The 26,886-nt window shown below is 46.0% G+C and overlaps 1 protein-coding gene across 3 annotated transcripts in view; it reads right to left on the reverse strand.

Annotated features, from left to right (window-relative positions):
- The window catches only part of CHST11 (carbohydrate sulfotransferase 11), a 315,452-nt gene that overhangs the window by 138,094 nt on the left and 150,472 nt on the right, over positions 1-26,886 (reverse strand). The window lies entirely within an intron of this gene.

Genomic DNA, 26,886 nt, shown 5'->3' on the forward strand with positions numbered 1-26,886 from the left:
CCCTGAGGCTCCCAGCCTGTCCGTCCATTCAGCTCCCCCTTCTTTCATGTAGTCCACTAGGCACAAAGCCAGCACAGAGGCAGCCAGCATGGACCTTAGCATCCAATGAGGAAGACAGAACTAAATAAAAAACCAGAAAGTCATAAAATAATTACAGTAAGCAAAGGGCTGTCAAAGAGAGGCAAGGGTATTAGAGGAACATGTGACCAGCCCTAGAGACCCTAAAGGCTGAGAAGGAGTCAGCCAAGTAGAGGTGAAGCAGAAAGAACAGCACGTGCAAAGGCCCAGTGGCAGGAAAAAGCTAGGACAGCAGAGAAACTAAACCAAAGCCTGGAGGGCGGGAAGGAATAGAGGGGCCCAAGATGAGGCTGAAGAGGGAGGGAGGGGCCAGCTCTATTGAAACGATGCTGCCCATTTGAGCCGATGCAGAGCCTCTTCTGTCAGAGGAATTCAACGCCATGTTACCCTGGACAACGGAAACACATCTCACTGAGCATCAGTGGCCCAAAGTCAAAATTTCTGCTTTCTGAAAAACTGGAATTGCTTCCAAGCTCAACAAGCCTTGATAGGCTCATGTTGTGTCTGACAGCTGAAAATAGAAGTCTTTTGCCCTTTTTCTTTTCTTGAATGTAAAAAATGGAACCCTGAAGAGATGGTCTGGGCACGTGCAGTCAGCAAGCCCTGTGGGGTGAGGGGCCACCTGTCAGCATTTGTGAGGCTGGAGAGAAATCCCTTAAAAAAAAACACAGGAAGAACGGGACCACTGGGATTAAGCAGGACAACTGCAGTCTCCTGTCTCCTGACCTCGGGTTTAATGGCAAATGTTGGGGCCCTGAGATACATCACTCCGTGCATCCCATGACTTTTAAAAGTCTTGGCAGATAGAGACTTAGAGCATTGTGCCAGGCAGCGGGGAAGGGGGTAAGGGCATTAGATGGCTGGGGATTACCTCCTGCTGCTAGCACATGCCAGCTGTGTGACCTTAGGAAAGTGATTAACTTCTTTGGGCCTTGGCATTGTCATCCGTCAAACAGAGTGTCTGCCTTAAAGAGTTGTGATGATTGAAATAATGTGTGTAAAGCACAGAGTGAGTGTTCAAGAAATGTTAACAACCATAATTACCACCAGTCCTCCCACTGCTGCTGCTGCTACTGTTATCACCACCACACCCACCACTCGCTAATTCTGTCATCCTTCACCACCACCATCATCATCATCATCATCTGACTTTATGCTGAGAAGACACTTTGAAAATAAGCCCTAATCTTCCACAATCCTGATTCGTGTTAAAGATGTATTAAATGCCCAAAAGGAGAGAATAAGAAGCCCGTCTAATACTCAGGAGTGCTCCATTCTTGTCGGCTGTGGCTGTGGCAGAGAATTCAAACTCCAAGGCTAAGGAACACATAGTCTGGCCATCTCACTAGGGCTCTGAACCTGGGCTTGTTAAATAACCTCTTGATTGCAGTTTGGTGCTTCAGTAGGTCTGACTCCGGGGAGAGTATGAGCTGATCTGCTGATGAGGACATTCCAGTCCATGCGGCAGCTACACTTTGATTTCAATTAATAAATAGGCATCTCATTAAATTTTTTTAAACAGTCAACATACTCCTACCGTATGATCCAGCAATCACACTCCTTGATATTTACTCAGAGGAGTTGAAAACTTACATCCACACAAACAACCTGAGCATGGATGTTTAGAGCAGCTTTATTCTTTTTTTTTTTTTTTTTTGAGACAGAGTCTCGCTCTGTCGCCCAGGCTGGAGTGCAGTGGCTGGATCTCAGCTCACTGCAAGCTCCGCCTCCCGGGTTTACGCCATTCTCCCGCCTCAGCCTCCTGAGTAGCTGGGACTACAGGCGCCCGCCACCTTGCCCGGCTAGTTTTTTGTATTTTTTAGTAGAGACGAGGTTTCACCATGTTCGCCAGGATGGTCTCGATCTCCTGACCTCGTGATCCGCCCGTCTCGGCCTCCCAAAGTGCTGGGATTACAGGCTTGAGCCACCGCGCCCGGCCTCGAGCAGCTTTATTCTTAATTGCCAAAACTTGGAAGCAACCAAGATGTCCTGCAGTAGGTGACCGTATAAATAAACTGTGTTCCATCCAGACAATGGAATATTCAGCACTAAATAGAAATGAGCCATCAAGCCATGCAAAGACATGGAGAAAACGTCAATGCATATTACAAAGTGAAAGAAGCCACTCTGAAAAGGCTACATATTGTATTCCAACTACATGACATTCTGGAAAAGGCAAAACTATGGAAACAATAAAAAGATCAGGGGTTGCCAGTGGTTGGAGGGAGGGAGGGGGACAGGTAGACCCAAAGGATTTTGGGGGCAATGAAACTACTCTAAAATGTATAATGGCACGTGGCTACATGTCCAAACCCGTAGAATATACAACACCAACAGTGAACCCTAATGTAAACTGTGAGCCTGGGTGACAAAGACGTGTCAATGTAGGTTCATCAGTTGTAACAAATGGACCACTTCAGTGGAGGATGCTGATGATGGGGAAGGCCATGCATGTCTGGGGGCAGAGGTGTCTGGAAACTTCTGCTCCATTTTGCCATGAACCTAAAACTGCTCTAAAAAAAAAAGTGTATTAAAAAACAAATCACATGGAAAACAGGCCATTCCCGCAGGACTCTCCCAGGAAATACCACATTTAGATGCACAAGTATATTTTGACCATGTTTTTTTTTTGGTGGGGGATGGGGGGGCTGCCCAAGTCAGAGATGGCAATTAAGAAAAACAATGTACAGACCCCTCTCACACACATGATTTCATTTGCTCTGCCCCAATCCTGTAAAGTACTACAGCTCTCCTTGTTTCTCAGGGGTTCGGTGAATGCTGCTTTCAAGGTTAATGTGAATAGACAAGAGTTCTGGTCTTTTAAAAAGAAGCTGTTAATGACATAATGGTAAGAGGGAATGTTGGTCAGAATGAATTGTACAGAAGGTTTTATGAGGTTTTAAAAAAGCTTTTCTTACTAAATCACTATAAAACCTCACCAAAATAGCTCAAACTAATTTGGGAGAAGGCCAGTCATAATTAGTGGGAAACCTGAAATACAGAATATTTCTTTAAAAATGCACTTTCAGTACTTGAAGTTCACATTGTAAAAGGAACCCACAGCTAATAAAGAGCCTGTGTCTTTCACAAACAAATAAGACTCCGTGTTGTAGGCTGGTGTCCTGAAGGAGGCTAAACAGTCGCCCTGTGTGAGTGGGAAGAGCCACAGAACCTCACTGGGCCTCGATTTCCTCACTTGAAGAAAAACAAGCCACCAATGAAAAGGACTGGATCACCTCCAGGTACCTCCCAACACTATAAGACTCATCTTTTCTAATTATGTTCACACTATTAATTTGCTTCACAAATTCCTTCTTCATGGTGAGCTTGGAGGAAATGTTACATATTCTAAATTAGCAGGGTTCAAATTAATGAGCTTTTACTGTCTTCCAGGCAGATTTGGAAATGAAAAGGAAGTTAGGGAAGAAAATGAGATTTAGTAGTGCTCACTCTGACACAAGATCACAGGTTCACATGGTCAATTTCAACTCCCAGGACACCTGTTTTATGGAATCCTTAGGAACATAGTTCAGAAATTTTGCTTGTTTCAGAAAAACAGCATGAGCGAGTTGCCTGTTTGTCTAACAGTGGAAAGAAAAAGGATGGTCAGCTGGGCACGGTGGCTCACGCCTATAATCTCAGCACTTTGGGAGGCCCAGGCGGGTGGATCGCCTGAGGTTAGGAGTTCGAGACCAGCCTGGCCAACATGGTGAAACCCATCTCTACTAAAAACACAAAAATTAGCCAGGCATGGTGGTGGGCACCTGTAATCCCAGCTACTCGGGAGGCTGAGGCAGGAGAATCGCTTGAACCAGGGAGGCAGAGGTTGCAGTGAGTTGAGACCAAGCCATTGCACTCCAGCCTGGGCGACAAGAGCGAAACTCTGTCTCAGAAAAAGAAACAGGATGGTCACTGGGATCTTTGAAGAGCAGAGTCAGGCACTAACACAGAAGGACATACGTTACTGGAAGTCTGCTTTTCCAGAACACTGGGGCATCTCCAGTTTCACATCCCAGGAAACAGTGATTCTAGTGGCTTTAAAAGGTTTGGCATAGCTGCTTAGTCACAAGATCAGGCCTAATAACCACAACAGCAAAGTATGATTCTTCAGCTGGTGTTATGGAATGAGGAATTTCACCCTCAAAATTTGTATGTTGAAGCTCTGTCCTCCAATGTGACTGCATTTGGAGATGAGGCCTTTGAAGAGGTAATTAGGGTTAAATAAGGTCATAAAGGCGGGGCCCTAACCCAGAATAACTGTGTCCTTACAAGAAGAGGAACCAGGAGTGCACAGGCATCGCGGAAAGACCATGTGAGGACACAGCCAAAAAGGTGGCCGTCTGAGCCAAAAAGAGAGGCTCACCAGAAACCAACCTTACTGGCACCTGCATCTTGGGTTTCCAGCCTTCAAGACCCGAGTCAAATTCTCACCTTTTTAACTTCTTCATTCATTTTTTCCCACCTTCATTCATTTGATACATATGTGGCAAGCACAAATCGTTCATTCATTCAACAAACATATCCCAAACACCATGCTTACAACTTTGTACAAAGCAAACCACTTTGATTCCAAGAAGTCCTATTAAGTGTACCAAATGCACTGCCCATGAGGCCTGTAGGCAGTCCTAAGACCACACATTCAGTCTTGAGTACCCAGGGTGTCCACTCCTTCCACCCGTCTTCCTTGCTATGACAACCATTTAATACCTATTGTTTCAAACCATCTCCCTTCTTTTTCTTCTCCTGCCGATTATGCACCAACCCCTTTTCAAACCTCAAAATTGAGGTTTGCACATAATTGCTCTGACAATTCCCCTAGGATCAGAGGCCGGAATGGAGTGCATCTTAATGAGCTGCATAATTGCTCCTTGAAATGCTTTTCTTCAGCAGCCATTCTCTGAGATTCCACTCAGCAATTCATTTTCCACATACCTTCCCCCCATCAAGGTTGCAGGCTTCACTCCCCCAGCCTGAAACACTGAGAATGAGTGCTGTGTTTCTCTGGAGCCCCCATTCATCATGGTCATTCTGTTCATTTGCCATTTTCAGAATGCAGATCAACTCAGACTACACGGAAGGCTTCGTGGCTAGAGAAACATCGCATGACAGCAACGGGAAGCTTTAAGAGGCTGGAGTGTTTCTCATACCCCAAAACAAGTTGAAAGTGATTGAAATTAAATAACCCTTCCCTGATTTCATAATGCAACTGCAAACAGCAGAGACGGTGAGATAGAGCCTGGTATTTTACACGAAGTGCACATGCACATTTTTTTTTTTTTGAGATAGAGTTTCACTCTGTCACCCATGCGGGAGTGTAATGGCGCGATCTCAGCTCACCACAACCTCCGCCTCCCAGGTTCAAGCAATTCTCCTGCCTCAGCCTCCCGAGTAGCTGGGATTACAGGCATGTGCCACCACGCCCAGCTAATTTTGTATTTTTAGTAGAGACGGGGTTTCTCCATGTTGGTCAGGCTGGTCTCGAACTCCCGACCTCAGGTGATCTGCCTGCCTCGGCCTCCCAAAGTGCTGGGATTACCAACATGAGCCACCTCGCCTAGCCCACATGCACTTTTATCTACCATGGGTGTCCTGGACCTTGACCATATATCGGCAATAAAACACTACTAACCAAATTAGGCACAGTACTCTGCAGTTTACAAACAGCTTCCCTTGTCTCACCAGCTCTTGCGGGAGGCATTATTATTCCCATTTTTAGAGGTTAAGGGCCTGACTCTGGGGAGCCTTCCTGACTTGCTCAAGAACACCCTTGCAGCGTGGTGAGGCTGGGACTTGAACTCCAGACCTCTGACTCTTAGCACAGCCTAAAGCAGGGAACCCCTGTGGATGAAATCTGGCGATACCCATTCATTTACATATTGTCTTGGCTGCTTTCATTCACAAGGGCAAAGCTGAGTAGTTGCAACAGAGACCTAAAATATTTGCTGTCTGGCCCTTTACAGAAAACATCTGCTGACCTCTGGTCTAGAGATTAATGCACCAACTTAGTAGAGCACTTTAGACTGCTTCAGCAGGGCAAGATGGCTCTGGGGGTGCTTTGGCTCTTAATACATGGACAATCATGAACTGAACACTGAACCGGGAGTTAATTGACCCTTGGCTATTGCTGTGGCTGCTGCTGCTGCTAATATGCAATGACACATTTTTACCATGTGCTTGGCATGGACCTCAGCCTTTTATTGCACTATCTTCATTTAGTCTTCACAACAAACCTGTGAGGTAGGTACATTATCCTTACATTGGGAGAAGAGGAAACTGAGGCACGGTGAGGTTAAGTAACTTGCCCAAAGTCACCCAGCTAGTGCCTGGCAGAGGTGTCTGCTCTGAATCGGCAGGCTGCATGCTCTCTCTAGGCTCGACATTCAGGTTTAGCCTTACCTGACATTTATTAAGAGCTTACTTGGCTGGGGAGAGTTATTTAATACCCTGATCTTCCTTCTCTTTGCATCTCTAAAATGGGAAGATAATATCTCTCCCCTGCCAACCTTGAGAGAATTGTGAGTTTCAGTGAAGCTAGCCTATATGGGGTACTTTTGAGAATACTGTAAGAATTATATAATCATTTCATGAAGGAAAATCTTGACAAATGTAACACCATTAATTCCAAATATTTACTCCAACCTTTTTAAAAAAATAAATGTACTGACTAAACAGTGGTAGTACCTCCTACCCATAGGAAACCACCCACAAAACTGTGATCTGATGTAAATCTCAGGTTGAATGTGTGGTTGTCGAAGAGCTCTTATGAATATGTACAAGCATGTTGGTTGTATCGACTCGGCCTATTCCCTGCCGGTGTGTAAGCCGTGATGTGCCTGTAGGGGTCACCAGGGTTGCTGGCTTATACCTAGATTTGCCAGGCATTTTCACAGTACCTCACTTGATCCTCAAAACAATTCTGAAAAAGGCAGTATTACCACCACCATCAGCAGCATTCCCATTTTCCAGACTCACCACGCTGCTGCCGGACTGCTTACCTAATGTCACAGACCCGGCCTCTCCCAGGCCTCCTTTGGACCCTGGTCTTGGGAGAGGGAAACTTAGCTCCAACTAAAAAGGGGTGTGTGCATGTTAGTTTTCTATTGCTGCTGTAACAAATCGCTACAAATGCTCCCATTCTGGAGGTCACAAGTCCTAAAGTCAAGGGGTTAGCAGGCTTGTGTTCCTTGTGGAGGCTCCAGGGGAAAATCTGTTCTGTGCCTTTTCCATCTTTTACAGGTCACTTACATTCCTAGGCTTGTGGCCCCCTTCCTCACATCACTCCAAGCTCTGCTTCCATCCTCACATCTCTTTTCTTGACTTTGACACTCCTGCCTCCCTTATCATCCTAATGATTATACTGGACCCATCCGGATAATCCAGGGTAATCTCTCCATCTTAAAACCCTTAACTTAAACTGCCTTTGCAAAGTCCCTTTTGCCAAATAAGGTAACATATTCTTACTGCTTGGAAAAGGGGCAGGGCATTCTGCCTACCATAGCTTGGGAAGCCATGACTGTAGGCCTTGGGTTTTTAATGGCCCTGAGCCAATGGCAAGGTCTAGGACAGCACCAGAGAAAGACAGGATGTCTGCAGCTCATCGCCTTGACTGGGTTTAGCAGGCCAGGCCACACATGTTCACCTTTGAAGTTGGCTTGGCTTTTATTCTCCAAACAGATCCTTTGCTTAGGCCTTGAACAAGGTGTCCCCACAAACTGGGGGCTGTGGTCTGTGAGACTCCGCAAGATCCCACTGCGTCAAGCTTGAGATCAGCAACAACGCTGCCTTTGAAAGTCTGCCCAGGCTTTGAACAATGATATTTAGCAAGTTAAATTTGAACTGAACTGATAGAGACAAGCAGGGTTTCTGAGGCTGAAGAAAGACTACACTCTGCGCTCAGTATTGGATAACAAATGGCAGCGATTTGTCATGGGTTGTTTTTGGCAAAGACTTAAAATCTTAACAAGATACTTATCACTTCTTCCTCTCTGGTTTAGTTACACCATAATATCTTCGGGATATTGTGGGGAAGGAGACTCAATTATCAATTGCAATTGACTGTCATTCTCCTAGCTCCTGGCTTTTATTTCAAGATTATCTAGGCCTGAATCCCAATCATTTTTGTTTTATTTTGTTTTGTGTTAGTGAAAAGAAAGTCACAATGTTCTATGCTATTCTCTGATGAAAACAAACAATGAACAAAACCAGCCAAGAAAATAAGCTCATTTTGCCACTTACTCAAGAAAAATGACGCTTTACTTTGGGTAATAAAAATAGATAAATAAATAAATAATTGGGGAATTTCCATTCCTTTCAATGCTTCTCATTAAGAGAAGGGTTGGCAAATTAATTTTACTGTACTGATCTCTCAGGACCTCCGTTTTGAAAACACTGCTAAATCAGCCCATTTCTTGGTCCTGTTAAAGGCATGTTGGAAGAGAAGGCTAAGGATGAGCATGAGGTTTGGCGACTATCTTGTGGATTTCTATTTCTCATTCAATCCCTTTCCCCCATGACCGTGAATAATTGGATGTCAGCTGCTTCTGAACTCCCCTAGTATCTGCCAGTTCCTTGAAGAAGTCACACTTCTTTTCAGACTCCAGCTCATTTATCCTGGAAAATGAAGGAAAAGCTATGGAGAGCCGAGACTGAGATTCTGAACTGAGATGAACTGTTCTATGGATGAGAGAAACCCAAATGTAGCAAGCAGGAGAAAGTGCAAGGGCACATTTGGGAGCCATTCTGTGTGGAGACAAAATACCTTTGGGGGATGTGTCTCAAGGCAGCCTTCAAGCCTCCTCATTTCCAAATGTCTCTTTAGCATGCAATTTCCCTATAAAATTCAATAAGATCTTCAAGTGGCCCCACCAGACCTGGGATGAAGGCTCCTCAGGAATGACAATTATAGAATGACAAAGCTGCTGGGCTGAGGAGTTGGCGGGGCTCACTTATTGGCTGAGGGAACGGTTTCTCCCATTCAAATTTGGTCCTTCGCAAAGATTACAAGTTCCTCCTTGTTAATGAATGTTTGGGTTGCTCTTGAAAAGTAGAAACCAGAATGTTCCATCGGCAAAATCCATGGGCTTAGCATGAGTTTATTTAATTCTTTACCCTTAGAGAATGGGTTTGCGAGATGAATTAACCGTTTCTGAACCCATAGCCAACCAAAACCCAATGAGTCAATGGATCGGTGTAAACAGCCTTCTCCAAAATGGGCAGCCCCCCAGTAAGCAGCCCCCACCCCAGCCCCTCCCAGTGCCTGTTTGGGGCTTGCTTTCACTGACTTAGGGCTTCCTGTTAATTAGGAAAGAGACCCCGAATCATTCTGACTCGTGTCTGAACACCAATTCTTGGTTGGGGTTTAGAAGAGAACGCTCGAAACAGAACCCAGTGGAATGGCTTAAAACAGCCCTCTCCTGACAAGAAGAATGAATTGAGAAGAAAATTACACAAGGTTACTGTGCCTAGGCAGGGAGGATCTCAAAAAAGAGACATCTAAAAGCAGCCTCCTAACACTTTTGTGTGTGTGTGTGGAAAATTTTTTAAAAAGTTCCAAGCACATAGAAGTCCTTCTCTGCAATCCCCCTGTTTCAAGCACAGCCTCTGGCCTGAGCAAACCCAGTCCTGGTTCAGGGATGCTCTGTCTGACTCAGGAGGGGTCTGAGTGAGTTTCTAGGAGAAGCCGACAATCCAGGAAACAGAGATATAGCTGGCACAGGCGCAGGTGGGCACACAGCCCACCATGCCTTGCTCCCATTTCACTGAATCCTGCCTGTTAGGATGGGGGCTTTCAGGACCCTCCACCCAGGTGTGCCTGAGACAGCCATGGGTGGTCTTCACTGTGCATTTCATTCCAGCTGACCACCCAACTGCAGGCAGGCATTGAGTCAGCCCATTTACAAGCCCTGTATACTCCTTCCACAAACCACTGGAGAGGGCGGGGGTTTCGTCTTGACTTAAAGACCAGTAAATTAAGGATCAAAGGAATTCACATCACTTATTTAATCAATGAGTTGACCCCAGTTGAGCTGGTGGAGGTGGCCTAGCCTGGTCCCATGAGCAACAAACAAGCTCCACAGCTGGACTGAATCATGGTTCTGCAATTCCCCAAAGAGACTGGATGACGCTGCACGCCAGTCACAAAATGCCTCTCTATGCCTCAGGTTCCTCATCTGTAAAATGGGGAATGATGTATTTGCAAAGCAGTGAAAGGTTGACTGAATGTGAGGGAGTAAAAAAGTCATTGGGCAAAACAAGCTTCTCTTAAAACGCGCTTACTAGGACCCAAATCATGATTACAATTTTCTTTTTAAAGAAAGAATAGTGGACAGTTTTAAAGATGAAAACATAGAAAGAAAAAAGAAAAAAAAATAACTTGGCTAAGGTGCGGTGGCTCACGCCAGTAATCCCAGCACTTTGGGAGGCCAAAGCAGGAGAACTACTTGATCCCAGGAGGTAAAGACCAACCTGGGCAACACAGTGAGACCCCATCTTTACCAAAAAAAGAAAACAACAACAATTAACTGGGCGTGGAGGCCCAGGCCTGCGGTCCCAGCTACTTGGGAGGCTGAAGTGGCAGAATCACTTGCGCCCAGGAAGTCAAGGCTATAGTGAACCATGATCACGCCACTGTACTCCAGCCTGGGCAACAGAGCAGGAACCTGCTTTAAAAAAAAGAAGAAGAAGAAGAAGAGGCCGGGCACAGTGGCTCACGCCTGTAATCCTAGCACTTTGGGAGGCTGAGGCAGGCAGATCACAAGGTCAGGAGTTTGAGACCAGCCTGGCCAACGTAGTGAAAACCTATCTCTACTAAAAATACAAAAGTTAGCTGGGCGTGGTGGTGCACGCCTGTAATCCCAGCTACTCGGGAGGCTGAGGCAGGAGAATCACTTGAACCTGGGAGGTGGAGGTTGCAGTGAGCCGAGATCGCACCATTGCTCACCAGCCTGGGCAATACAGTGACACTCTGTTTCAAGAAGAAAAAAAAAAAAAGAAGGAAAAAGGAAAGAAAAAAATATGTATTTGACTTTGTACTGCCAGCCACAGTTCTAGGCACTTTACACAAATCAATTCATTTAATTTTCAAAATAATCCAAAGAGCTAGGTATTGTTGTTTTTCTTGTTTTTACATATAAAGAAACTGAGGCACAGAGGGATTAGAAAACTGACCCCAAATTGCTCTGCCAGTAAATATAAATTTGAAGCAAGGTAGCCTGAGAACCCACAGTTTTAACTGTTACACTTTGTGGCCTTGTGAGCTGAACTTAAATAAGTTATTCCAGCTTTCCAGAAGAGGAAATTGAAGATCCAAGAAGTTGAATTACTTGCCCAAAATCTCACTGCTAGTAAGTGGAAGAGGCAGGATTTGAACTCAGGACGCAGGGGTCTAAATTCCATGCTCTTCCCACAAAACTGCATTGTTTGAGATCTGCTGCACCAGGCATTTGGGGGCCGTGCAGGGGTGATGGGAGGAGTGTAAGATGACACCTAAAAATGCCCTTTGAAGGAAAAAGCTGGAGTGAAGGTGAGAGGCAGGCATGAAAAGCCTAGGTTGCTTCCTCCTTCTTTTTTCTTGACAAAAGTGAAGCAACAGTCCAATCTATGAAGAGAACTATTAATAACTCTGACCGTGGCTACCCAGGGGACTCTATCCTCTAGCCCCACAAATCCCCTTCACTCCAGGGACACTGCACCCAGGCTGGACAGGTCTTCCTTTTGCAGGTAGTGTGGTGACCTCTGTTTCTAAAAGCACTCGTTCAATGCCACATTACTCTTCTCCCTGAGTTGAGTCATACAAAATTATGAGTATTTACTGCATCCACAGGGATCGAGAGGCTGCACCCACCTTGGGACTCCTGCTCCCTGCCACGGACCAGTACTCCACAGCTGCAGAAACATGGCCTTTTATTTTCCAGGGTTTCTGGAAGCAGAAGCATGCCACCTTCCCAGAGACGTCAGGACTTCTTCTCGTGTCCCGTCTCAGCAACCCACACGGACTCTGCGACCACTCGTCCTTTGTGACCTAACCTACTTGATGGCTGCTGCTTCTAAGGGTTCCCAGGCTCTAAGAAGCCTTGTCCAGTTAATGCTTATACAAACCACCTGGGACCCTGTTAAAAATACAGTTTCCTGGCCAGGCGCAGTGGCTCACACATGTAATCCCAGCACTTTGCGAGGCCAAGGAAGGTGGATCAGGAGGTCAGAAGATCAAGACCATCCTGGCCAACATGGTGAAACCCCGCCTCTACTAAAAATACAAAAATTAGCCGGGCATGGTGGTGTGCACCTGTAGTCCCTGCTACTCAGGAGGCTGAGGTAGGAAAATCGCTTGAACCCTGGAGGCAGAGTCGCAGTGAGCCGAGATCGCGCCACTGCACTCCAGCCTGGGTGACAGAGCAAGACTCTGTCTCAAAAAAACAAAACTTTGGTGGGCTGGGTTGGGGGCCAGTTCTGCACTTCTAATAAGCCCCCACGTGTGTCAATGCTGCTGGTCTCTGCATCTGTCTTTGAATAGGAAAAACCTAGAGAAGTGGTTCTCAAACTTGGTTGTTCACCAGAATCTCCTGAGGGTTTACAGAAAATACCGATGGGGTGGCCTGAGCATTGCAATTTTTTAAATTTCCTTTTTTGCTTCTAAAGTGCAGCCAAAGCTGTGAACCCCTGCATTAAAAGATGGTGTTTCTTTTAGAGATAGTGGATTTCCAAGATGATGGAAGATGAGCCAGCGGCATCGTCCAAGTGATCTTAGTCTCCACCTGCTCATTTGCTCCCAGGGACCATTTGCTCCTCTCTGCCTTTGTGCCTGAGTAACAATAACAACAAAAAATAGTAAACAGCCTTCACTTGGTGCCAGACACCTTTCTGAGCACTTCACATGTCTAGATTCATCAAATTCTCACAAAAGAGAATGAGGTAGGGGCTATTGGTTTTTTTTGAGACAGAGTCTTGCTCTGTCAGCCAGGCTGGAGTGCAGTGGTGCGATCTTGGCTTACTGCCGCCTCCACCTCCCAGGTTCAAGCGATTCTCCTGCTTCCGCCTGTTGAGTAGCTGGGATCACAGGTGCCTGCCACCATGACTGGCTAATTTTTGTATTTTTGGCAAAGATGGGGTTTCACCATGTTGGCCAGACTGGTGTTGAACTCCTGACCTCAAGTGATCCACCTGCCTCGGCCTCCTCCCGAAGTGCTGGGATTACAGGCATGAGCCACTGAACCCAGCCAATTCTCATTTTACAAGTGAGACAAGTGAGGCACAGAGCTGGTAAGAAGCTCTTCTATGTCACACAGCCGGCAAGCGCTGGCACTGGGATTTCAGCCCACGTGGGGCTAGTTCTAGAGCCTGTGCTCTTGACTACTTCTAGGCTGTGTGGCCTCAGATATTCATCTTTCTCTCAGAGCTTTTCTCCAAACACTGGATGGAACATGAGGCAGGAATCCAGGCAAGCACTGAGCTTGCCGAGTTCTCAAGAGCCAAGCTCTGCCTTGGCAGGATGTCTGTTATATCCGTGGATATATCCGTGGGTATTCCGTGAGAAACATGCTGGAGACAAAACAGATGGCCAGAGCAATTTCTCCAATACTCAAAGTGACTGCCAGAACTGTGTATTTGCCATTTTGTGGCTTCAAGTCCCTGATTTAAGATGAAGACAGAGGAATGTTGCAAGAGGCCATTTTAGGCAGCACTGGAGCTGGCCTGGGCGTCATAACCCTGTGGCACACTCCAAGGTCAGCCAGCTTCCTTCTAGGGCTGCCCAACGTCTGCTATGGCCTGCGGCATGCCCAGCCTGTCAGTGTCTCCCAGTGTGGTAATGCAGACATTGAACGGCAGAGGATACGGGGGCTGTTGACTTTTCTAGAAGTCTGGAGCTACAATGGAACTCAGTTTTCATGCATCTTTGGCCTGCTTATCCTCTGCATCCAAGCAGAGGGGCGTGGATGGAGAATGCCCGCCCAGGAGGGACAAAGCTTCAGCCCCTCCAGTCAGTGCCTCTTCTCCCTTCTCCCCTCTCCCATCTCCCCTCTCACCTTGGCCAGATTTTAACTGTGCAAGGGAGGGTGGAGCCACTTGCTCTTCTGCGTGCCACCCTCCTGTGTCTTTGCTCCATCGGGATGACCAAGGCTCTACACACATACACACACACACACATGCACGCATACACATACATACAAGCATGCATGCACACACACACGCACACCCACACACACACATGCACATGCCTAGTCTGGGTCCATCTCTATGCTCCTCCAATATCATGTATTAAACTCATATAGGACATCATTTCATAATTTTTTTAATTAAAAAAAATCCACCCAGGATGGAGAGTGATGGCACAATCACAGCTCACTGTTGCCTCAAATTCCTGGGCTCAGGGAATCCTCCGGGCTCAGCCTCATGAGTCAGCTGGGACAATTGGCGCACCAACACCAGGCCCAGCTAAATTTTAAATTTTTTATAGAGACAGAGTCTCATCATCTGGCCCAGGCTGGTCTCAAACTCCTGGGCTCAAGCCATCCTCCCACCTCGGACTCCCAAAGTGTAGGGATTGCAGGCATGAGCCACTACGTTTGGCCAGGACCTCATTCTATTATGGTCAGTCAGTTTACTGGCTTGATACCCTTATTAGAGCACAAACTTCCCCAGACTTATTGAGGTTAATTTGGCAAATAAAAATTACATATATTCATGGTATACAACATGATGCTTACATAGAGAGATAGATAGCAAAAATGATGACCACCATCAAGCTAAGTCACATATATATCACCTCACATAGTTATCATTTTTCGTGTGGTCAGAACATTTAAGATCTGCTTTCCTAGCAGATTTCAAGTCTACAATACATTATTATTAGCCATAGTCATCAAGCTGTGCATTAGCTCTCCAGAATTTATTCATTCTGTCTAATGAAACTTTGTACCCTTTGACGAACATCTCCCTGTTTCCCCTACCTCTGGTAACCATTCTGCTCTCTGCTTCTACCAGTTCAACCTTTTTGGATTCTTCATATAAGTAAGATCATATGGTATTTGTCTTTCTGTGCCTGGCTTATTTCACTTAGCATACTGTCCCTGTATTAGTCTGTTTGTGCACTGCTTTAAAGAACTACCTGAGACTGAGTAATTTACTTAGAAAAGAGGTTTCATTGGTTCCACAGGATGTACAGGAAGCATGGTTGGGGAGGCCTGAGGAAAGTTACAATCATGGCAGAAGGCGAAGGGGAAGCAGGCACATCTCACACGGCCAGAGCAGGAGGAAGAGAGAGAAGGGGGAGGTGCTACACACTGTCAAACAACCAGTTCCCATGAGAACTCACTCACTATCACGAGAACAGCAAGCGGGAAATCCACCCCACGATCCAATCTCCTCCCACCAGGTCCCTCTTCCAACACTGGGGGCTACAATTCGACATGAGATCAGGGGGCAGGGGTGACACAAATCCAAACCATATCAGTCCCGCAGGTTCACCCATGTTGTCACCAAGGGCTGAAAATTTCCCTCTTTTTCAAGGCTAAATAACATTCCATTTATATATATATCTCTCTATCTATATATCTGTATCTATCTATCTATCTATCTATCTATATCTCACTCACATTTTCTTTATCCATTCATCCATTGATGGACATTTAGGTTGATTCTGTATCTTTTTTTTTCCTTTTTGAGATAGGGTCTCCCCAGGCTGGGGAGCAGTGGCATGATCATGGCTTACTGCAGTCTCGACCTGACCTGCCTCAGTCTCTCGGGTACCTGGGGCTACAGGCACACACCACCATGCCTGGCTAATTTTATTATATTTTTTGTAGAGACAGGGTTTTGCCCTGTTGCCCAGGCTGGTCTCAAACTCCTGGGCCTCAAGCAATCTGCCTGCCTCGGCCTCCCAAAGTGCTGGGATTACAGGCAAGAGCCACCACGCCTGGCCTGATTCTGTATCTTACCGTTGTGAACAATGCTGCAACTCTGCTACAGTGAGAGGGCTGGTGTCTGTTTCAGATGCTGCTTGCACTTCCTTTGGGCATATACTCAGAAGTGGGATTGCTGGATCATATGGTAGTTCTGTTTTTAATTTCTTGGAGACCCTCCATACTGTTTTCCATAATGGCTGTACCAATTTACATTCCCACCAACAGTCCACAGGAGTTCCCTCTTCACGTCCCTGCCAACCCTGATCCTTTATCTTTGATAATAGAAGGACTTTTATCTCAAAAGCCCTAGCATCTAGCAGAACGCAATACACACAGTAAGCACTATGGATTGAATTGTGTCCCCCCCAAAATTCGTATGTTGAAGTTCTCACCCCAGTACCTTCAAACGTGACCTTATTTGGAAATAGGGTCATTGCAGATGCAATCAGCTAAGATAAGGTCATACTAGAGTCAGCGGGCCCCTACTCCAATATGACGGGTGTCCTTATAACAAGGGGAAATGTGGACACAAAGCCAGGCACCCACACAGGGGCAGCAGCATGTGAAGATGAAGGCAGCAATCAGAGCAAGGAAGCCAAAGATCACCCCCAAACCAGGAGGCTAACAGACAGGCCTGGAACAGGCCCTTCTTCATGGCTCTCAGAAGGAACCAACCCTGCTGGCGCCTTGATCTCTGTCTTCCAGCCTCTAAAACTGTGAGACGATACATTTCTATTGTCTAAGCCACCCAGTCTGTGGTATGTTGTTACAGCAACCCCAGCAAACTACTACAGTGAATATGCAATCAGTGAGGGAGGCAGGGTGGGGTGTGAGGGAATTCCAGTTCCATTTCACGCAGTGTGTATTTGCTGCATGCCACACACTATAGAAGAAGGAGGAAAGGAGGTAGGAGCGGAAGGAATTGAGAAACAGGGCTGAGTGTGGGCTAAGCAGCGAGGGAGGGTGGAGTCTGGGCTTAAGCAGTCTGCTAATCCCTTCCTAGTCCCGTGACTTACTTTCCCCAGTTCCTTCACGCAACCAATCCCCTGCTCCTATTCTCTCCAACCGCCTCACACCTGTCGCACACTAGTCACATAACGTCTTGTGAAATCAAAGTTGAGATAGAATGACTGATAAGTTTCAAAGTGTTAGCCCTTCCATGACCCTTACACTTACACTTTCCGGCAGGAACTGGGGGAAACATCGAGCATCGGCATGAAGTGGAGACTTGGGACAAACACGCCATACTCTTCACCGGGTCCCAGGAAACCACCTACCCTGATGTTCAGCCGCCTCTACACCTCTAGTGGAGTGAAGCCCTGGCCACCTCCCCAGGCTGAACTCACAGGAGGCACAGGAGCAAGTGGCTTCATTCATTGCCCAAACATTTACTGGGTACCTTTTCTGGGGCTGGCCCATAGTAGCTACTGGACACTCCAAGATGAGTGAGAAAGACATAGCTCCTTCCCTCAAGGGGTGCAAAGACTGGTGGAATCATTTTAAATGAGTGAGATTAGTGTCATAACATGGGCAGGACATAGGGATAACAGGGCATTTTACAGACCAGCACTGTCCGAGATAGCAGTCACGAGCCACATGCAGCCCTGCGCACTCGATGTACTGCCTGTCCCAATTGAGATGTGCTGTGGGTGTCAAATACACATCAGATTTCAAAGACTTAGTATGGAAAACACAAACATAAAATACACTAATACTTTTTTATTGACTAAATACAGAAATAATCATTTTAGGTACGCTGGGTTAAATTTTAAAAATTATTAAACTTAATTTCAGCTGTTTTCTTTTTCCTTTCCAAATGTGGCTACCAAAAATTTTCAAATGACACACGTAATTTATATTATATTGCTAGTGGGCAGCATCATTCTAGAAGGACATTTCACTGGAGCTTGGAGGGGAAAAAAATCAGAGCTTCCTGGAGGAGGTTTCTTACATGCAAATAAAAAAATCAACATTGACTAGGAATCTTGCCATGTGCCTGGGATGCTATATATTTTCTAATTTTATCCTTAATAACTGAACTACAAGCATTTTAGTCCTGTTTTACAAACAAGGTCTCCAGTGCTCAAAAAGGTTCAGCCATGTACCTCAGATCTCAGAGTAACTAGTGTGAAGACGGGGTGGAAACTCCCCTGAGATCTGCATGGTCCATCAGACCCACAGACTCCACTGGGAAAGGAAGATGCATGCTACCACCACCACCCTCTCACCCCCGACGTCTCTCCTACGGGCAGTTTCAGAACAAGCCAGGGCTTTGTTTCAGTTCTATCCATTCTGACAAGGTTAAAATCCAATTGGCTGAGAAGCTACTTGAGTTGTGTCATTTACAGAAAAATCGAATTATGTGGAGGCCTCTTATAATTGAGGGTAATTCAGGAAATAACTCTCTGAAAATGGCAGCTAGTAGAGCTGTGTTACCATTTGGAAATTGCCGAGGTCATTTTGTCACATGAATGCCCTTCTCCAGTTTAAATATGTCAGATTATATTCATACAGACTGACACAGAAAAACTCCATTAGGGCATTGAGCTTCCTATCCAGATTTGAATATATTGGATCAAATTAGGCTTGTTCCTGAAACTTCTGTTTCTGAAGCAGAACAACCGCCTATAAAGAAAGCTTGAGTTAAATGTGGACTAATCAATGAGATCAATGCTTTCACATGAACACAACCCAGAGATGAGGTCTTATTTAACAACCATTACTGAGTACCTAACTAGGCATTGGGAGTATAACAGACATGCCCACGGGAGACTTTTAAAATATGAAAGCTGCATCTGCATATTTTATAGAATATAGGTTGTGTGAATATATATGTAACACATACCACACACACACACACACACACACGGAGGCACTCATGGCTTTATAAATCAGTGCATCAAGCTTGCTGATCAACACAGACTCTGCTAGAAACAAATAAATCAAAATTGTTAGGAAGTACTCACAATGAAGATAGCTAGTAGCTTCCAGGCAAGAGGGAATCATCCATCTTATTATTATTAAACAAAACTCCAAATGTGCATGTGCAAAATGTCTGAGTCTACATTACAGAGCACAGCAAGGGCCCAGACCCCCTAAGAAAATTCCCAGGTTACCTAACTCCATTCTGACAATGAATGGCTACTGATTAACACCAACTCTGACCTCGGCACTGTCCTAGGTGCTTTTTATATAGAATTCTGAATCTCACAAACCTGCAAGACTGGTATCAAGCTCTGATTTTACAGATAAAGAAACCAAGGCTTGAACAGGGTAAGTAAGTGACTATCCCAGGTCATATAGCTGGGCTGGGACTCCCCAGTTCCTTCAGGCATCCAATCCTTTCCTCTGACCCAAATTGTGTCTGACTGTCATGTCCCCTGACTTGACTGGAAATCCTTCCTGGCTTGACTGGAAATCTGACCAGTGAAGATTCCCTGGTTCAAGAATAATGAATCCACTAGCCACAGTGAAAGAGGTAGTTCACTGTCTGTGGTTTTTTTGCAATGGGCCTCGCCAGTCTATTGTAATTTGCAATTAATAATGAAGCATTCTCCCAAGTGCTGTGTGTAAGATCAGGTTAATGTAATATTTCATCTTTGCCAGCCAGCTGCCAGGCTGGCAGTAAGCATTATCTTTGCATAAAGAGTCAGTCTACAACCAAATCAATTAATCCCTCTTTGGCTGGTAGACAGCTGCTGAGTCAAAGAAGATAATTAGACCAACTTGTCATTTACCAGGTGGTTGGTAATGAAGGGATTAATTGACCAGAGTTGGGGACAGTACAACGTCTGCTCTTTCATGCCTTCCCCAGCATATGTGACCACTCAGCTTCGTTCTTCCTGAATAGCATTCAAAAGGCAGAGGGCCCTTCTCCTTCCATGCTCATTTCTATGATTGTAACTGATCCTTCAGAAATGTCCATCTGACGCCTGGCCTGGAACAAGTCTGGGTTCTCCTTCTTACTGGCTCAAGACAAAAGTGGCCCAAGGGTCCCTTTCACAGGGTTCCTCCCAATACTTTGGCTGAAGACCTGGCATCTTGGATTGGCCCACATGCTGCTGGCTGGGTGTCCAGCACTGTAGGCATCGGACCCACAAACCTGCAAATGGAGTAGATGAAGGACAATGATCTCTGTGTCCTAGTGGAAAACACAGACACAGAGCCTTCATATAGAAAGAGAGTAGAAACTATGTAGAGTGAACAACCTCAGCATATATGCTTTGAGTTGCTTTTCACATAACGAGTTATGTCCTGCGTTGCAACTATCTGGGGTTGGTGTCATGTGGGTGGCAAAGAGTTTACCAAGAGAACTGTAGGTAAAGAAAGGCAGATGTATTAGAAAAAGTATGAAAGCACATTGCAAGGGAGCAATGGGCAGGTCAGCAAGAGAGGAACTGACTGCAAGTGGACAAAGGCTTGCTGGGGATTTTACAGGATGGTGCTTGTGCTGTGTGCTGAAGAGGGCTTTGTGCAGTACTGATAACGCCAAGGTTTCAGTGAACTAACTTGGCATTTTTCTATCAGCCGAGGGTCTGGTGATAGGTGGGTGTAGGAAGATGGCGAGTTATTTGCACAGGAGGACTATGTGTCCTGGAACACGAAGACAGGCAGACATACAGCTTATCTGCTTTCTCTTTTTGTTTTCCCTTGGTCCTGCCAGCCTGCTTCTCCCTCCCTAACTTTGCAAGTTATAGGTTATATTAGAATCAAAGACTTTTAGGACCAGGGGGTAGGGAGTGCTTAAAGACCTTCCAACTCAGGGCTTCCGAACCCTGGCTATCCATTAGACTCACTTAGGGAGCTTTGAAAAATAACAACACCCCAGCCCTAACCCAGACCAATAAAATCAGAATCACCAGGGGTGAGGCCTGGGCACTGGTCATTTTCCAAAAGCTCCCAGAATGGTCCTCACCACAGGCTTGAGAATCACTGATCCAGTCTAACCCCTTCATTTTGTAGATGACAATGCTGAGGCCTGCAAGGGGACATTACCTGCCCTGGAGAAGCCCCACAGTTAGCAAGTGGCCGAGTCAAAAGGAGAAGCTAGGTCACAAGATGCACGCCAGTTTTTGTGGGCCCCTCATGACTACCAACCCTGCCAATAGGTAAAGACCAGGTGGATTGGAAATGACCAGAACGGCAGACATGACCCAATCCACATGCTACCAACCTGCCACTCCTGCCCCATCTCTGGTCAGCCCCTGGCATCACCTTCACTCCAGCCACAAACCCCTCCCAGTTCTCTGAATGCGCCATGGACTCTCTCCCTGTGGCCCTGCTGCTGTTCCCCACTCTGTGATGCTGTCTCAATTCTTTTTTTTTTTTTTTTTTTTTTTTTGAGGCGGAGTCTCGCTCTGTTGCCCGACTGGAGTGCAGTGGCCGGATCTCAGCTCACTGCAAGCTCCCCCTCCCGGGTTTACGCCATTCTCCAGCCTCAGCCTCCCGAGTAGCTGGGACTACAGGCGCCCGCCATCTCGCCGGGCTAGTTTTTGTATTTTTAGTAGAGACGGGGTTTCACCGTGTTAGCCAGGATGGTCTCGATCTCCTGACCTCGCGATCCGCCCGTCTCGGCCTCCCAAAGTGCTGGGATTACAGGCTTGAGCCAGCTGTCTCAATTCTTTAACATGGGGAAGTCTGCTGTGTCTTCAGAGACTGGACTCAAATCCTGTAGAAAGGCCCCCACTGCGCACCGTCCCTCAGAGGCTAACCACTCACTCCCGATTCTCTCATAACTTTGCAAAAAGCTTCTATTATAGACCGCTTATCAGGTTACATGATTTAGGTGCCTCTCCTCCCCACTACAAATGTCCATTGAAGGAACAAATTTTGGCAGGCATTGCTGAAAAAGCTATTTAGGTTGGGGCTAAGAGAGTCCCCCACAACTGCCCCAACAACCTTTGGAATATTACAAGCTTTTATCAATCTAAAACATTCAACGAAATCAACGAGCCCAGGTGCCAAATGTCTATCCCATGGCAGAATTCTCGGGGGTGACTCCTGCTCTGCCAGCTCCAGGCAGGAGACAAAGGCCTGTCCTTCACTGGGCCATATATCAGGCTCAGTAAGCAAAAAATAAATCTGCTATTTTATTTTCTTTTCTTTTATTTTAATTTGTGAGACAGTCTCACCCTATTACCCAGGTTGGGGTATACGGGCACGATCTCAGCCCACTGCAACCTCTGCCTCCCAGGTTTTCCTGTCTCAGCCTTCTGAGTAGCTGAGATTATAGGCATGAGCTGCCATGCCTGGTTAATTTTTGTATTTTTAGTAGAGAAGAGGTTTTGCTATGTTGCCCAGGCTGGTTTAGAACTCCTGATCTCAGGTGATCTGCTCACCTTAGCCTCCCAAAGTGCTGGATTACAGGCGTGAGCCACTGTGCCTGGCCTGCAATTGTTTACGGCTATTGTCCATTCCATGCCATTCCAGAAGTCCTGGCACCTGCTTTTGTGAATTTTGCAACTGGTCCTGAGCACACCTCAGGTCTCGGCTTGAGTCACTGGGAAAGAGAATCTCAAGGAAGCATTTTTTCACCCAGGAAAAATAAAGCACTAGCCTCTCCTCATCCTGCAACCTAGCCAGACTACATTGGCCTGGCTCTCTCATATTCAGGAGCTGCGTGATTTGCACATTGCTCAACGCTCTGAGGCTCAGTTAATTTACCTAAAAGATGGGGTTACTGGAGACCTTCCTCTATGGGTTGTTGTAAAGATTTCATGAGACATGTGTGACAAATATGTAGAATGGTCACTCGCATGTATTATACATTTAGTAAATAGTAATTTGTCTTCCTTTTTCTCTCTCATCCTTCTTTCCTTCTGACCTTCCTTCTCCCTCCCTCTCTCCTCCTCCCCATCCTGCTTCCTGGAGTCTAACTGATGGAGAAAGAAGTTTACTTTAGCACCCTGAAGACTTGATCAATAAAGAGTCACCATGTAACAGAGATTTCAGTGGGGGCTTCCAAGATCTTGTCATTCTCAGTTTTCCTGGAGCCTTTCCCCCACCCCCCACCCCCGCCCTGCAAAGAGTTCCCCAGAATTCCTCTAAATTCCTTGAACACTGTTTGATCCTCGGAGACCCCTGGAACAATTGGATCTGCTGTGCCCTATGCAAACCTCCTAGACTCAGTGCTTATAAATTCACGGTCAGCCCTGTGCTGTGTGTGTCCCTCCCCTTGGAACATGGTAATCACAGAGCAAGTGTAAATGCTAAAGAAAGAACCAAGCAGGGCAGGGCTGAACCACATGAGTGACGTTGTGAAGATTTCAGGGAATCCACGAGAGGACCAGGAGGTGGGCGAGGCAGAAGGACAAGCTGTCTCGCCCTAGCTGGCATTTAGGGGAAATTAGGCCCTATTAATGGCTGACAATGCAGCTCTGCCCTGTGCCTCTGAACTGAGCCAGAGAGGCCCGCAGATGTGCTCGGCCCACAAATATGCAGTTGACACCTCCTGAACTTTCGGTGACTTGATTCCAGCTGATCTGATCGGCAATTACATTTTATTTTGGGGCCAAGGAAACAGCAGAGAACCAGGAAAATTATAAGACATCAGAGTACAGTTTTTCTAAGAATATCAACTCCAAACTTTTCTTAACCAATTGTTGTTTTATTGGTTAGGGGTTTGCAGGGCACTAAAATAAGGAAATCTTGGACACTAAAATAAACAACTTCGTACACTAAAATCAGATTATAGCCAATTTCCCAATATTACAGCCACTTTTCCCAGATTATAGCCAAAATTTCCCAATTTTCCCAACCCTTTGTCCAGTGAAAATCTGGGTTTGATTTTTTTTGTTTTTTTGGAGAGGGGATGGGGCAATTCCCACCAAGAGAACTTTGCTGGTAACAGCAGGTACAGCATAGAGGTAAAGAAATTTGGATTTATAGTTTGCTTTTGGGTTGAATTTCACTCTGTTTCTTACTAGTTATTTGGCCTTGGATAAGTTGTATGAAGTTATTGGCCTCAGTTCCCTCATCCATAAAATGGGAATATAAAACCTAGCTTGGGGCTTATTATTACAAGGATTAGATAAGATGTTCATAAGCATCTAGATAGTATCTGGCCTATGGTACTGATAACAGAGTAACTAAGATGACATCTTCTTGCCATAATGTTGGTTTCTTATCACCTAAAATAAACAGTTCCTGTTTTCACCATTATATATCAAGTCCAAATACGCAGTCAGTACAAAAAACGGAAACGCCAGCTCGGGAAGCAGTTTGGTTTCTAGCAACTAGAGGGTCTGTCATCTGCCTCAGTGATAACATCATTCCGGGCTCAGCAGCTTCAACAGCTTGGCTGGTAGGGAAATACAAGAAACTGCCACAGAGCCCAATCAGGTGCAAAGTTTGTAAATGGCTCATGGACACAAAACCAACTAACTCAATAGAAGCTCTCGCTCCCTTCTCTCCTCAACTCCCCGGCCCAAATGATCACCAAGACAGTTTCTCTGAAAAGTGCCACTTACTGAACTTGCGTGGGATGGAACATAATTGCAGCTTGTAAAGGAAACCAGCCCAAGAAAAAACATCCCGAGGAAACGAGGTGATTTTCCTGCAGCTACATTTCCCTGGTTGCTGGCTAATGGGGCCAGACAACTTGCCCAAGACGTCCTTGAGGGAGGATGGTGACTCACCCACCTACGCCCTCCCCAATGCCTCCCGGAGCTGCTCTCCAGCCCTAGCTTCCCTCCCAAGTCCCAGGCTACTGCTCAATAGGCCTGTCATCCAGACAATGCTCAGAACACTACCGGAAGGAAGAGCGGGCCTCTACCCAGGACAGGCATCTCTTCTTTGACTGGTTTACAATGGGACCAAGCAGGGTCTGCCTCGCCAGTCAACTCATTCCCCTCAACCCTGAGCCCAGAGTTACCAGCCACAAAAGGCTAAGCACACACCCTTCTCCACCCTTTTGTGCCCAGTGCCTAGTGCTAAGCTGTTAAGCTACTAAGCTATATGTTCCTAGGCACATGTAACAGCACATGAAGAAATGAATGAGAAAAAGGAGTGAATCAACCTATGAAGGCACAAACTCTACAGGAAGCTCCAAGCAAGACACATCACTACATGTAACACTGCCAGGCAGGTATTATTCATGCCACATTATAAATCAAAGAAAGAAATCTCAGAGAGGTTAAGTAAACACCCCACAGTCACATAGCTGAGAAATGATGAAATTAGGCTTTGAACCCTAGGTCTCACCCCTAAGTCAAGGCTTCTGATATGGAAGCCACCCTCTGGACCACAAAAATGACAAATCATACCGACAGAGCCCCTGACACATCAGAATTATTTCATCCTCCCAACATTCCGGGGAGAGTTTTAGGTAGGAAAACTGATCTCTAAAGAGAACTCATCATATATTCAGGGTTGCACAATTAGAGATGAAGTCAGGATTTGAACCTGGACTTTCATGTTTTGAATCACAAGTATTTGAGAGCCCTGTGTTAGGTACTGAGGAGCCAACAGTGAACAGGACAGATGCAGTCCATGGACCTTCCATCCACAGGGGCGGTGACTTCAGAAATAGCTTTTCCTATGACACCATATGTTACCCATAAAATTTGCAGCAGTGTTTCAGCAGTTTTGTATTGAAGGAGAAAATGCTCTGAGAACAGAGGATATCAACAAAAAGACGGGAATGGTTTGCATCTGAGGAGCCTGTGTGGTTTTCAACACGGGTTACCAGAAATCCCATCCTTTGTTGAAGCACAGTTCTGCCTCTTCCTCAGGACAGAATGTGTGTGGACAGGCTGGGAGACCTGCCTATCATAGGCAGATTTTTTGGGGCACCAAAGGGAACTCAACTATCAAATTCCCCACTGAGTCACCACATAACCCAGTACAGCAAGCCTCAGGCAATACTGATGTGGCAATTAATGGACTAATCTGGCCAAGTCACACCTCAAGACAGGGCATGAGTTAACCTAATTTGGCCACCCATGATGCATAAACTCAGGAGTCCATTTTTCCAGAAGGGAGTGCAGGTGAGAGATTGGGAAGGGTGGTAGGGGGCACCAGGTAGTTCTCGAGTGCATCCCTTTGCAAGAGTTCTAAAAATTCAACACCTTTGAGGCCCATGCATTATCTTCCTCCACCAGGTACCTTGGTTCAAAGAAGTATTAAATTTAGTCAGAGACTGTAGCCAAAGCAGTACATTTTTCCCTCTTTCTCTATAGCTATCGAATGTCCACTGATGCTGCTGCTAGGTGTTCACTCATCAGTTCTGGGCATCAAGTGCTAATTAATGTTCCTACGAAAGGATCAGTTCCAGAGTCTCCACATCAAGACCCACACACGCCACTGAGGCTGTTGCCATGGCAACCAGGCCTCCTAACTTTGCACTAGCTTTCCACAGAAGATACTTTTCCTTGGTTGGAGCTTTTTTTTGCTCAAAGAGGAGCTCTTTTCATAATTGATGGCACAGAGGCCACGTTTGCTATCTCATTAAACTAACGAGTTAGATTTACTGAGGTAGTCACTTAGCAAAAGGTCCCTGCTCACAGTTTGCCAAACTGGCACAGTGAGGTGGGGCATCACTGGGCTTTAATATGTGGGGTGTGGGAGTGGGTGTCAAGTGTACCCATGTGCAACTCTTCCTCTTTGGGGATACCAACGGGAAAACTGCACAGCCTTGCTGGCCCTTTAATTTCTGAGTCCCACTGCTCGGACTTGAGACTGTATTAATCTCAGGAGTTCAAACCCTGGGCATGTCTGAATGCTTAGCACTAAGCCTAGGCATTTCTTTAATTCTAAACATCCCCTGCTAGAAATTTTCAGAGATGCTACATAGAACAAGGGTGACGAAGAAAGCAACCTCTAAAGGTGAAATGCCGGGCTGTGAAAGGAAGTTTTAAATCTCCCAAAGACCACAATTTTGGAGTTTTTAGTATCCATCCCCACCAAAAAA

The sequence above is a fragment of the Trachypithecus francoisi genome, unplaced genomic scaffold, assembly GCF_009764315.1.
Source record: "Trachypithecus francoisi isolate TF-2019V2 unplaced genomic scaffold, Tfra_2.0 Lachesis_group11, whole genome shotgun sequence".
In the NCBI taxonomy this organism is placed as follows: domain Eukaryota; kingdom Metazoa; phylum Chordata; class Mammalia; order Primates; family Cercopithecidae; genus Trachypithecus; species Trachypithecus francoisi.